Consider the following 12023-nt stretch of genomic DNA (forward strand, 5'->3'; position numbering starts at 1 on the left):
TGGCTTTAATATGGCCCAGTTTAGGCGCGGCCAAAAGTTAGGGTTTTGGTTTGTTTAGGAGCGACCAAATTAGGGCCAAAGGTTGCCATGCGTTAACTGGTAACCTTGGACAGCTAAGATCTACATCTTAGATGAAAAAGTGGTCGTTGATTGTTGCAGACCTTCGTTTTGGTAGTCGCATAGGGAAAGCAAGCATGGTATGGCGCGGCAAGGTGGTTGGCATTCCGTTGGCACATGTGGCATGGCATGCCTAGGCGCGGTTTGGCGTGGCCAAAACTAAGGTTTTGGGCCAAAGGTTACCATGCGTTGTTTGGCGACCTTGGACGGCTAGGATTTGCATCTAGGATAGAAGGGTGGTCGTTGATCGTCGCACGTCTTCGTTTTGGTAGCCGCATGGGGAAGAACGGCATGGTATGGCACGGCAAGGTGGTTGGCATGCCATTGGAACATGTGGCATGGCATGCCTTGGCGCGGTTTGGAGTGTCCATAACTAGGGTTTTGGGCCAAAGTTTACCATGCATTATTTGGCGACCTTGGACGGCTAGGATTTGTATCTAGGATGGAAGGGTGGTCGTTGATCGTCGCATGCCTCCGTTTTGGTAGCCGCATAGGGAAGGTCGGCATGGTGTGGCGCGGAAAGGTGGTTGGCATGCCATTGGTACATGTGGTACGGCATGCCTTGGCGCGGTTTGGCGTGGCCAAAACTAGGGTCTTGGGCCAAAGGTTACCATGCGTTGTTTGGCGACCTTGGACGGCTAGGATTTGCATCTAGGATGGAAGTGTGGTCTTTGATCGTCGTACTCCTTCGTTTTGGTAGCCGCATAGGGAAAGCCGGCATGGTGTGGCGCGGCAAGGTGGTCGGCATGCCATTGGCGCGGTTTGGTGTGGCCAAAACTAGGGTTTTGGGCCAAAGGTTACCATGCGTTGTTTGGCGACCTTGGACGGCTAGGATTTGCATCCAGTATGGAAAGGTGGCCATTGATCGTCGCACGCCTTCGTTTTGGTAGCCGCTTAGGGAAGGCCAGCATGGTGGGGCCAAGGTCAATGGCGCGGATGGCTTGGCATAGTGGGGCCAAGGGTTTGGTACGGACGGCTTGGCATGGTGGGGCCAAGGCAAGGTGCGGTTGGCTTGGCATGGTGGGGCCAAGGGTTTGGCATGCCATTAGCGCATGGTGCGGCTAGCATGGTTCGGGCCAAGGCAAGGCGCGGTTGGCTTGGCATGGTGGGGCCAAGGGTTTGGCATGCCATTGGCGCATGGTGCGGCTAGCATGGTTGGGGCCAAGGCAAGGTGCGGTTGGCTATGCATGGTGGGGCCAAGGGTTTGGCATGCCATTGGCGCATGGTGCAGCTAGCATGGTTGGCATGCCTTGGCGCGGTAGACTTGGATGGCATGGTTTTCCATTGTCACAGTGGTGGGGCTGGCATGGTTAGCATGCCTTGGCGCGGAGATGTAGGCAATACTAAAAGAAACATTGAGGCTAAGATTCCACTATTTCCCAAGTTCAAAGTGATTAAACCAATACTTATATTTATGCAATTTTCTTGTTTAATTTGATTCTAAAATATTGCAACAAGTAGATTTTCAAAAGTAATAATTGTAAATACCAAGTATGAAGCATCAAAAGTATTAAAACTAAGCATACTCCATCAAAATAGATCACAATCACTCAAATAAAAATCATATTCAATAATAGTTCAAGGAAAATAATCATATAATTATTGCAAATAAAAAGATAAAATAGAATATACCACTTTTTTGTTGGAAAAATAGCTTCCTCTATCACCTCAGCAATGTGGTTTAGCTCCTCATATTAATCATGATCTCAAAATATGTGTTTGTTGCTCAAAAGATGATTAAAAGAGTGAAAATTAATAACACAGACTGTTTGCAACAGTGTATTGGTGTTGCAAAACAGCTGTTACAATGGAACTGTTACAGAAAAACTGTTGCTTTGTCGCTGATTTAAGACTTCCCTGAACAGCTAAATGTTTCTTCAGCTGTTAAACAGTGACACTTTTCTGCGACTGTCTACCGAGGGTCAATGTTCTTCAGCTGTTCTTCTTCTTCAACATCAGCAACAGCAGAAACAGAGTTTGGTAAAGCTCTGATTTCTTCTTCTCTGGCTCTCCTTAGGTTCCCAAACTCTCGACACCTCTTCTATATGACCCAAGACATCTATTTATATCAAAAATACCCATTAAATCTCTTTCCTTCTCTTCACGGCCAAGTTGCGACAATTTCTTGTTTTAGGATTTCTACGCGTTTCTGAGCTTTCCTTTTTATTCTAAACTCTTCCTTAGATAGATAAAAATCTTTGGGAAGGTTTACAGTGTTTTAATCTCTCTAAAATTCCCTAAAACAGGTCACACACGTGACTTTTCATATTTTCTTATTGTGAGAAAAATCCGTCGATTGAGCCCAATATAATCGATTTAAACACCCATATCAGATTCCTAGACCCATAAGGAGTCTATCCTATGAAAATCAGAGGTTTAATCGACCTCAAACTCCTCCAAATCACGATTGCCAAAACTGCTCTTTAACTACACTTTTTTCCCGCCAAAATCCTTTTTTTGAATGTTGAAGATGGTTGCCCCTTATCCAGAGTAAGGGTGTGATTAGCAACTGCCTGGAAATGGGATGCCCCTTAGTAATTAGGTTACCCCTTATCCAAAGTGAGCTTCCGAATAGCAAATGTCCTCCGGGTGCTTTCCGACAACTTTTCGAGCCAATTTTTTCCAAAATTGTTTATTAGCCAAAAATACCTACAAATAAATAAAACACCATAATAAGCACAAAAATGAGCCCTAACAATATATAGAATCGAGACAAATCGGACACAAAAATGTGTCTATCAGCGCGGAGATGTGGCTGGCATGGTTTTCCATTGGCACAGTGGTGCGGCTGGCATGGTTGGCATGCCTTGGCGCGGAGGTGTAGCTGGCATGGTTTGCCATTGGCACAATGGTGTGGCTGGCATGGTTGGCATGCCTTGGTGCGGAGATGTGGCTGGCATGGTTTTCCATTGGCACAGTGGTGCGGCTGGCATGGTTGGCATGCCTTGGCGCGGAGATGTAGCTGGCATGGTTTGCCATTGGCACAGTGGTGCGGCTGGCATGGTTGGCATGCCTTGGCGCGGAGATGTGGCTGGCATGGTTTTCCATTGGCACAGTGATGCAGCTGGCATGGTTGGCATGCCTTGGCGTGGAGATGTAGCTGGCGTGGTTTTCCATTGGCACAGTGGTGCGGCTGGCATGGTTGGCATGCCTTGGCGCGGAGATGTGGCTGGCATGGTTTTCCATTGGCACAGTGGTGCGGCTGGCATGGTTGGCATGCTTGGCGCGATAGCATGAGAATTAGGGTTTGGTATGTACGAAGATGATGTCGGTCAATACTAAGGGTTCTTCCATGGAACATGACACATGTATAAAAAAAAGGTACCCTGGTAATTCTTACGTGGTTATGTTGAATGATTCAATAAATGCGCTAGTGGTTGTAGTGACGTCATGTTAGATGTAAGGTTTTACGAATTTAACTCTAAGCTAAAAACCACCATCAACAACGACGTAATCGAACCTTTTACGACGTTACCGAAATTTTTGCGACTAGCCGAACGGAAAATTCGACTGGAAATTTTTTGTTTGCGGCGTAACCGAACTTTTCTCTAGAACAAAAAAACCTCCATTAAAGTTGAGTTCGGCTAGGTTAATCATTTCCACGCTTTAGGACATCCCTTATATCTATCGGGTAGACATTTTATCATTTAATGGTCCCGCACCAAATAGGGTGGTGCCCAGAAAACAATTCTAAAACTAGTAGGCCTTGTGAGTAGTAATAAGTCTTGAACATGCCAAAGTTCCAGAATCCAAAGTTCTAGATTCTAGAATCCAAAAGATCCAAAGAAGTGTTATTTCCATCTATGAATTGAATCGATTGAAAATATAATTTCAACAAGCGAAGCATCACTCAATTTGGTTCAGTAAAAAATGGATTTTTCGGCAAAGCTCTTAACAGGAGTTATTCATCGAAGAAAGAAAAAATTGAAAATGAAGAGCAAAGACTTTACCTCCAAAAAGAAATTAAATTAAATAAATAAATAAAACATCTTTACATTTATTTATCGGCTTATTTATACGTGTTTTTGTTTTGTTTATCTGAATTCTGATCAGTCTTTATGTTTAAATCATATCAATACTTTAGAAAATCGTAACAAACTATCAATACGTACCAAAACATTGAGAGTTACATCTTGGTCCTTGATAATGGTATCTCGTCTATTCATATTACACGAGAATGCGAAGCGTTGATGTACCATGACATGTTTTTTATCTGACTTTATACCTCCTCATCTTTGTTCGCAGACCTACCCGTTGTATATATTTAATCCAATTTTGAATCATAATCCTCATATTTTAATAGCAGGACGTGAACAATGACAATTTCATTATCAAGGAATGTATGATTTGGCCATTTTCAATGTACACTTGCCGTGAAGTGAAGAGTTCTTGGGACGCATAGTACACCCTCACATTATTGTCTAGAAATTCTCGTTGGATTGAACACTACATATCCCTCGCGCGCATCAATCATGATTTTATTCTACAATTGTTCCTTGTAGGTATATCGATCTCACATCATCAAGTTGTCCAATTACTTTCTTAAATTCAGAATTCTTTCTCTAAACTCTTTGTCTTACTGTTGGAACAGTGTCATCGGTCTCCAAAATAAGCATCGTCCCTCCGGTTGTACAACATATGTAGGATCTTAGGTGAGAAAACTAATGAGTAGGATAAATAAAATATAATAACTACACCATTTCAATTACCTGCAGAGAAGAGCGACAAACCTCCGAGCTGATTATTGCCCGTACCGGTACACTTTCTAATCTCGTGCATATCAAGTGTATGCAGGGCACCCACTTCCCTAATAGTTTTCGCAAATATTGTTTGGTGGTTCCATTAGATGTATATATTTAGCGTTCATAGGAGAACATGAAACGTTAGGGAAGCCTAAGATGTATAAGATATATTAATGTTTGGTTGTAGCATGAATACGGTACTCAGAAAACACTTCATTTTTACAAAGCTCATCAGTTCCCTCGAGCTCTCGAGATGGAAGATCTTTTACTTTGATGCACCTACTAACATATCTGAGTTTTTCTTCGTCTCATCCCAACCAAACACCCTCTTAATGAAATTCCAAAATCTTCAAATCAAGCTTATTTACGTTGTCGGGCCCCTTCACGACTTTACCACCTATGCAAAGACCAATAATCAACTGCACATCATTTGGAGTTAATGTTATGTTTTCATGCCGCAGAATGTAGAAACTATTTGTTCTGCGTAATACTTCTCCAAGAGGGAAAGAACAAGGGTTTGTCATATCCAACACTGAATTCTTGATTGCAACCAAAAACCCCGGAGCATCTAAGAGTGCTCTTGTTTCATCTGTTTTTATATCTGGTGGTCGTTTTTTTCATTGTACCTTCTTTTGATTGGTGTTGAAGAAGACGCATGACATCGGCATGATCATAAAAAAAACATATATGTAAACTATAATCAAAACATTAAACATAAAATATATGAGAGCTTAAATAACAGTTCGAGACATAGTATAAGGTGAGATAATTACTACGGTTACATATATGGAAGCAGTCCAACTCCGTTCGTACTCCCATACTAGATTTTCTCAATAATCTGTTAACCCATAAATAAGTTGACCAGGGACGCGAGATAACATTTACATGACGTCGGCATGTATCCTCTAGTAGAATAACTAGTTCCGTTTTTACACTTTGTATATCTTTGTAGTGTATTTACTATTGTATGTGTACAACAGACATGTCCAGTGTTGATTGGTCAAGACAATGTCCATCCTGTCATGTGTTGTCTGGTTAGTTTCACATATGTCTGTATAAAACTATAATCTGTATCTTTTCATTTTCTAATGAAAATAAATTTCTGTAAATCTATTATGGTATCAGATAATATCTAGGGTTTTCAATCCATTCAAGATCATGATTTTCTCCATTAAATCTCTGTTAATTTCTTCTTTAATTAATCTTCTTCAATCTTCAATCTTCATTTTCTTCTATTTCTGATAATTTCTTTTTGTAACACTGTCGAGAAATCAAGAACCTCCGGTAAATTCAATATATAACATCTATTCCTCTTCATACTTTATCTAATATCATACCTCTCAAACTTTAAGAAGATAATTTCTTGACATGGAAGACCTTAATCACCCTTGTGTTAAAGAAATTTCATGTTTTGGGTTATGTTACTAGGGAAATTCCATGTCGTGATGAATTTAGAGACAAGAATGCGACTCAAACAGTTAATCCTCATTCACTTTATGGCAGGATAATGATACTACAATCTTGTTATTTCTCAACAATTCAATTTCTCCAAATGTTATTTCTTATGTTGGTGGATCTACAACTTCAATGGAATTGTGGGATGTTTTAAATGAAAGGTTTGGTTCTTCCTCATCAACTTATTTTATTCAATTGAGAACGAAGTTACAAAATATCAAATCAGGCTATTCCTTTGTTACTACTTACATATCTGAGATTAGTATAATTCGTGATTCTCTTGTTGCTTGTGGACCGACCATTAGTGATAGTGAATTATTTGACTCTGTTTTTAGAGGTTTCCTTTAGAATATTCATATTTTTGTTTCTCTATTAGAGTCATAGATCCACCAATTACCTTTAGAAATTTACATAATCTTTTGCTCAGCGAAGAAATCATTCCCAAAGCTTTTCTTGTAAATTCCAATTAGAGTGCATCTACTTCCACTTCTAATAATACATCTGCAGAAAGTGTTTTTCATTAGAAAAGAAAGAGATATAGATTAGATAAAAGTAACCAGACAGCACATGACAGGCTAGACACTGTCTTGACCAATCAACAGTGGACACGTATGTTGTATACATACAATAATAAATACACTACGAACGTAACCAGGGTGTAAAATACAGAACTAGTTATTCTACTAGGCCCCCTTAAACTAGTTACCTTGAGTTTGTTCTTTAGAAAATCAATCTTTGGTCCTGCAAGTCCTTTTGTAAAGATATCAGCCAGTTATTGCATAATAGAGATATAAGAAGCCCTCAGAGATTTGGACTACACTAACTCTCTGATAAAAATGATAATTTATAGCTAGATGCTTCATTCTACTGTGAAGAATATGGTTTGAAGCAAGATAGATTGAGCTTTTTTTTATCACATAACAGTTGAGGAGAAGTAGGTAGAAAATTGTACAGATCCTTGAGAAGTTGACATGCGTACCCATAGATTTTTTGCAGCTATACAAACACTTATACTCTGCTTCTGTGGAGCTTCTAGAGATAGTTGGTTGTTTTTAGCAGACCAAGATATTGGATTAATATTAATCATGATTTTAAGCCAAACAACACTCTACATGTACCTAAAATCATCTAGTAATCTGATTTTTGCCATAAGTTTGCTAGTGACAATACTTGTTCATTGACCTTTGATTCAACAAGTTATTCTACTATCCTCCTTTCTTCCTATGTGGTCCCTTTGGAGCCTTTCCTTTACGTTCTTTACCTTGTTGGCGATCTTCTCCGCCTCCTTCTTTTTCGTTATCAATTTCTCCGTCACTGCTTCGCTATCAATTTCACCACCTTCTTCTTTTTTATTGTCGCTTTAGCTTTATCCCCATGATCCCATATGCATGGTGTTTAGCAGCCAAATTATTTCTCTCCTTTTGACAAGGTCCCATACTCGAAAGAGAAGCAATATTAAGATCATGTGTCTCGTTAGCTCTCTTTTCGGCTTTCTTTTTCTTTCCCTAGTTATCTATAGAGAACATGACGATACACGATAAACAACAATCAAATCCAAGTAAATACCGAAATTCAAAGTTCATCCATCACGATACATCCATATGGACTGATTCCTAACTAAACAATATAATGGGTCGATGAGGGTGTGTATAAGCACCGATTCTTATCTAAAAAATCTCCATGAAATTTGAGCATTTTATCCGCACAAAATCGCTCCATATAACCTCTTATATTGAACGATTATTCTCTTAACAATTGAGAAATCAAAGACTCCACAATCGGTTGGTATGGACATTCATATCCAATTCTAGTGAACATAACCAACCTGAATATGTCTATTTTTTGCAAACCAGGATCCGTTGATGTGGACATGAACATCCAAATCCACTATGATATAATGTTTTTCAACCGCGGAACATTCCAAAAGCAACCTGTGACGTGAACATAAACATCAATCGATTAAGGTTTTATAGGATTGAATTTCTGCACGATTAGCTTAGTTACATGGTGGACAATTTGAAATAAGAGGAACGCTAGACTTTATGGAAATAGAAGAAGAACCTTGGCTCAACTCATAATCTCTGTCAAGTGTATTTTGTATAATTGGTCTAGAAACACTAATCTTTTCGAGGGGTACTCTTTGAGTATCTTGATTTGTAATTAGAATACTGTGATTGATAACAGCTAATTGTATTCTCTTTTTAGGTGTCATCACTTTATGACTCCTGAATTTTTCAATGAATTTGCTCTTTTTCTTGTCAACAAAAAAAAATAGCTTAGTTACATTCACATAAATGAGATGAGAATTATACCGAAGTTGCAAGTATTCCACAACCTACCTGTGGACCATGGGGTGGAAATATCTACCTCATTTTGGATGCGTTTTAGCCTTTTAGTTGTTCTTTCCTTGGGTTCCACTCCTATTCGAACCAATCTCACAGTTCTACTCTCTTCCTTGTTCTTTTTTGGGGTTCCGTGGTGCAATGTTTGGATCATTGTTGTGTAAATCAGGGGGAACTCTGGAAAGGGCAACTGCCATCATCATCAATGGAGAATCTTCTTCTTCATCATCATTAGCAGCTAAGTATTCTTTTCCCTTTACATTTCAAAATCAAAATGTTTTCGTAATTTCAAAATCTAGGGTTACTTGAATCTTCTCCCCCTTCTCTACTACTACTACTAGTTACAGTAATAGTGACGTTACTTCTTCGTCTGATTATGGTTCTGAATTTGTTGCTTCATATCTTATTAATTCATGTGGATTAACACAAGACAAAGCTATTTCTGCTTCTAAAAAACTCAATTTCAAAACCACTTCTAATCCAGATTCAGTTATTTCCCTACTTAAAACATATGGATTTACTCACATTTCTAAACTAATCAATAAGTCTCCATTCATCCTCTCATTTAATCCTCATAAAACCCTAAAACCCAAACCAGATTTCTTGAATTCTAAAGGAATTTATGATACTGAGCTTGCCAATTTATTCTCGATGTACCCAGCATTCCTGAGACGATGAATAATCCCTGTATTTGATATTCTCAAGAGCCTTGTTCGAAGAAGGCGTCCCTGAATCTAATATTTCTAAGTATTTAATCTGTGGACCAGGAGATTTTGCTGGAGATGCCCATAAATTCAAAGGGATTGTAGAAAAGGTTAAAGAAATGGGTTTTGATCATTTACAAACCAAGTTTCTTATAGCTATACATGGATTGGCATCTATGAGTGAAGTCAATTGGAAGAAGAAAATGGAGCTGTACAAGAGATGGGGTTGGTCTGAGGATCAAATTCAATCAGCATTCAGGGAAAATCCTGGTTGTATGACGGCCTCTGAGAAGAAGATTATGGCGGTTATGAATTTCCTTGTGAATGAAATGGGTTATGATTCATCAGTTGTTGCTGAAAGCCCAAAGGTTTTTAGTTGTAAATTGAAGGAGAGGGTTATCCCAAGGTGTTCTGTTATTAAGATTTTAGTCTCCAGAGGTCTGATCAAGGAAAAAATTGTTATCGGCACATTCACAAAAGCAGTAGACAAGTATTTTTTGGAGAAGATTGTAATAAAGTATGAGAAACAGGTTCCTGAACTGATGAAGTTATTCCAAGGTCAGTTGAATTACCAACAGCTGCTTCAGAACTGAAGTATTCTATGAGATGAGTGCGCGGTACCGGTACGTTGAGTATCTGAATTCACATATTTACAGCATACATAGTACCTTTTCATTTATACATGTAGTAAAATTTATGTCACCTCTTATGTATGAACAGCATGAATAACATGTCATGGTGTAGTTGTTTGATTATTTCCATGTTTATCTATAACTGCTATGTAGGATTCATGATTTTTTATTGCGAAACTAATGGATGTATACTTCGGGCAGGGTATGCCTCGATTGAGAGAAAGGAAGCATATATTGGTTCTATGTGTTGTGTGCAACATGGTACAATAGAAAATGGGATATATGAAAGCTTCACTTAGATTTGTTCTACGCTCCATTCTGATATCTATTATTTCAACAGTCTACCGTCCTGCAACCACTGAATGGCCTTTGCGCAATAAGCTATCATATTGTGATTGGCTATTGGCAATCAGTCCTAGTTCCACCTCCTGCAGCATCAACATAAACTGTCATTGCTGCTAGGAGAACTGGGCGGCTTCATGGACAGGCTGTTGCAAAAGCTGCCAAGGAAGAGAAAGCACAAATCTGGTAATCATATTGTCTGCTTTACTGTTTTGGTTTTTCCGAGTATCATGAGTTAACCTTCCTAGATTGACATGCCGTCTTGGAGAGAGGATGATCGAGCCAAAGAGTGTAATGTATCGGCTGGCTGGAACTCATTATCTGAAAGCAAAAAAGTTTCTAAAAAGCCAGAAATAAAGATGGAATGATGGATATTAAAAATAAACATCTTCTTATTTCTGAGTTCTGCGAGAAATAGAGGTCAATCTCACCAGTTAGAAGCAAAAAAATTGCTTCACAAAGTAGATTTTTTGCTTCTAGAAATCATTAAGAAAAATGGGATACATGAAAGCTTCGCTTGGATTCGTTCTATGCTGCGTTCTGATATTTATTTCATTAACAGTCTACCGTCCCGCAACCACTGAATGGCCTTTGCTCAATAAGCTGTCATATTGTGATAAGCTATTGGCAATCAGTCAGAGTTCGGCCTCCTGCAGTATCAACATAATTGTCATTGCTGCTAGGAGGACTGGGCGTCTCCATGGACAGGCTGTTGCAAGAGCTGCCAGGGCAGACAAAGCACAAGTCTGATGGTCATATTGTCTGTTTTGCTGTTTTAGTTTATATGAGTATCATGAGTTAATCTTCCTAGATTGATATTGAGAGTTACTGTCAGAAGGGTTACTTTGAAGTTTTATTGAGATAATAGACCAATGTAAGTCTTAGATTTTTGAACCTACAACCAACGATTTATTCATTCTTAATAAATCTTGTGACCCTATTGTGGATTGATTTTGAGTTTTTGTAAAGTATGTTAGGAGTCTGTGTGAGATTGAAGTTTTGTGCACTAAGAGAAAGTTCTGATTTTGTTGCATTTTGAGAGAGTGCAGGTCTTGCCTCACTTAGGAAGTGTCAGCTACCACTCTAGATTGGGCATTTGATTTTTGCTGAAACTAGTGAGGGAAAAATATGAATGTCTCAGAGATGAAGCACTGTCAGTTTCTAGGTATTGCACACTGCTGCAGTGATATGTAGTCTACAAAACACATGGAAATCTTAGAGAGGTGGACTCTGTAAGGTTGATTGGCACACTAAGGAATAGTCCAAGGTCGATCAGTACCAATCCTCAGATGAAGGCTAAGAAAACGCACAGGTCCATCCATCCTGGATGGTCGTGTGGCTAAGAATTAACCACCTACTTTAAATACTAACTCCAGCATTTCAGTTGACAGTATATGCATGATTCGACCATATTCATCAAAATTTGAGCAAGGCATAGAAAAACATAATTCGACCATTTCAGTTGATAGTATATGCATAATTCGACCATTTTCAGGAGAAAAAAACATCAGGATATTAAGTTGGGTGTAGTATAAATGAATTAAAAACAGGCTTGCCAACAGATATCGCCATAGTGCTTGAACTGTATTATTACAGCTATAAACATTCATTCGCAAGTTGCACATATTATAGTGAGTGCACTACCTCCTGCAAGTTATTGACTGAAGATCCGTGTTCATCCATGGTTTT

Source organism: Papaver somniferum, chromosome 11 (assembly GCF_003573695.1).
Source record: "Papaver somniferum cultivar HN1 chromosome 11, ASM357369v1, whole genome shotgun sequence".
Lineage (NCBI taxonomy): Eukaryota > Viridiplantae > Streptophyta > Magnoliopsida > Ranunculales > Papaveraceae > Papaver > Papaver somniferum.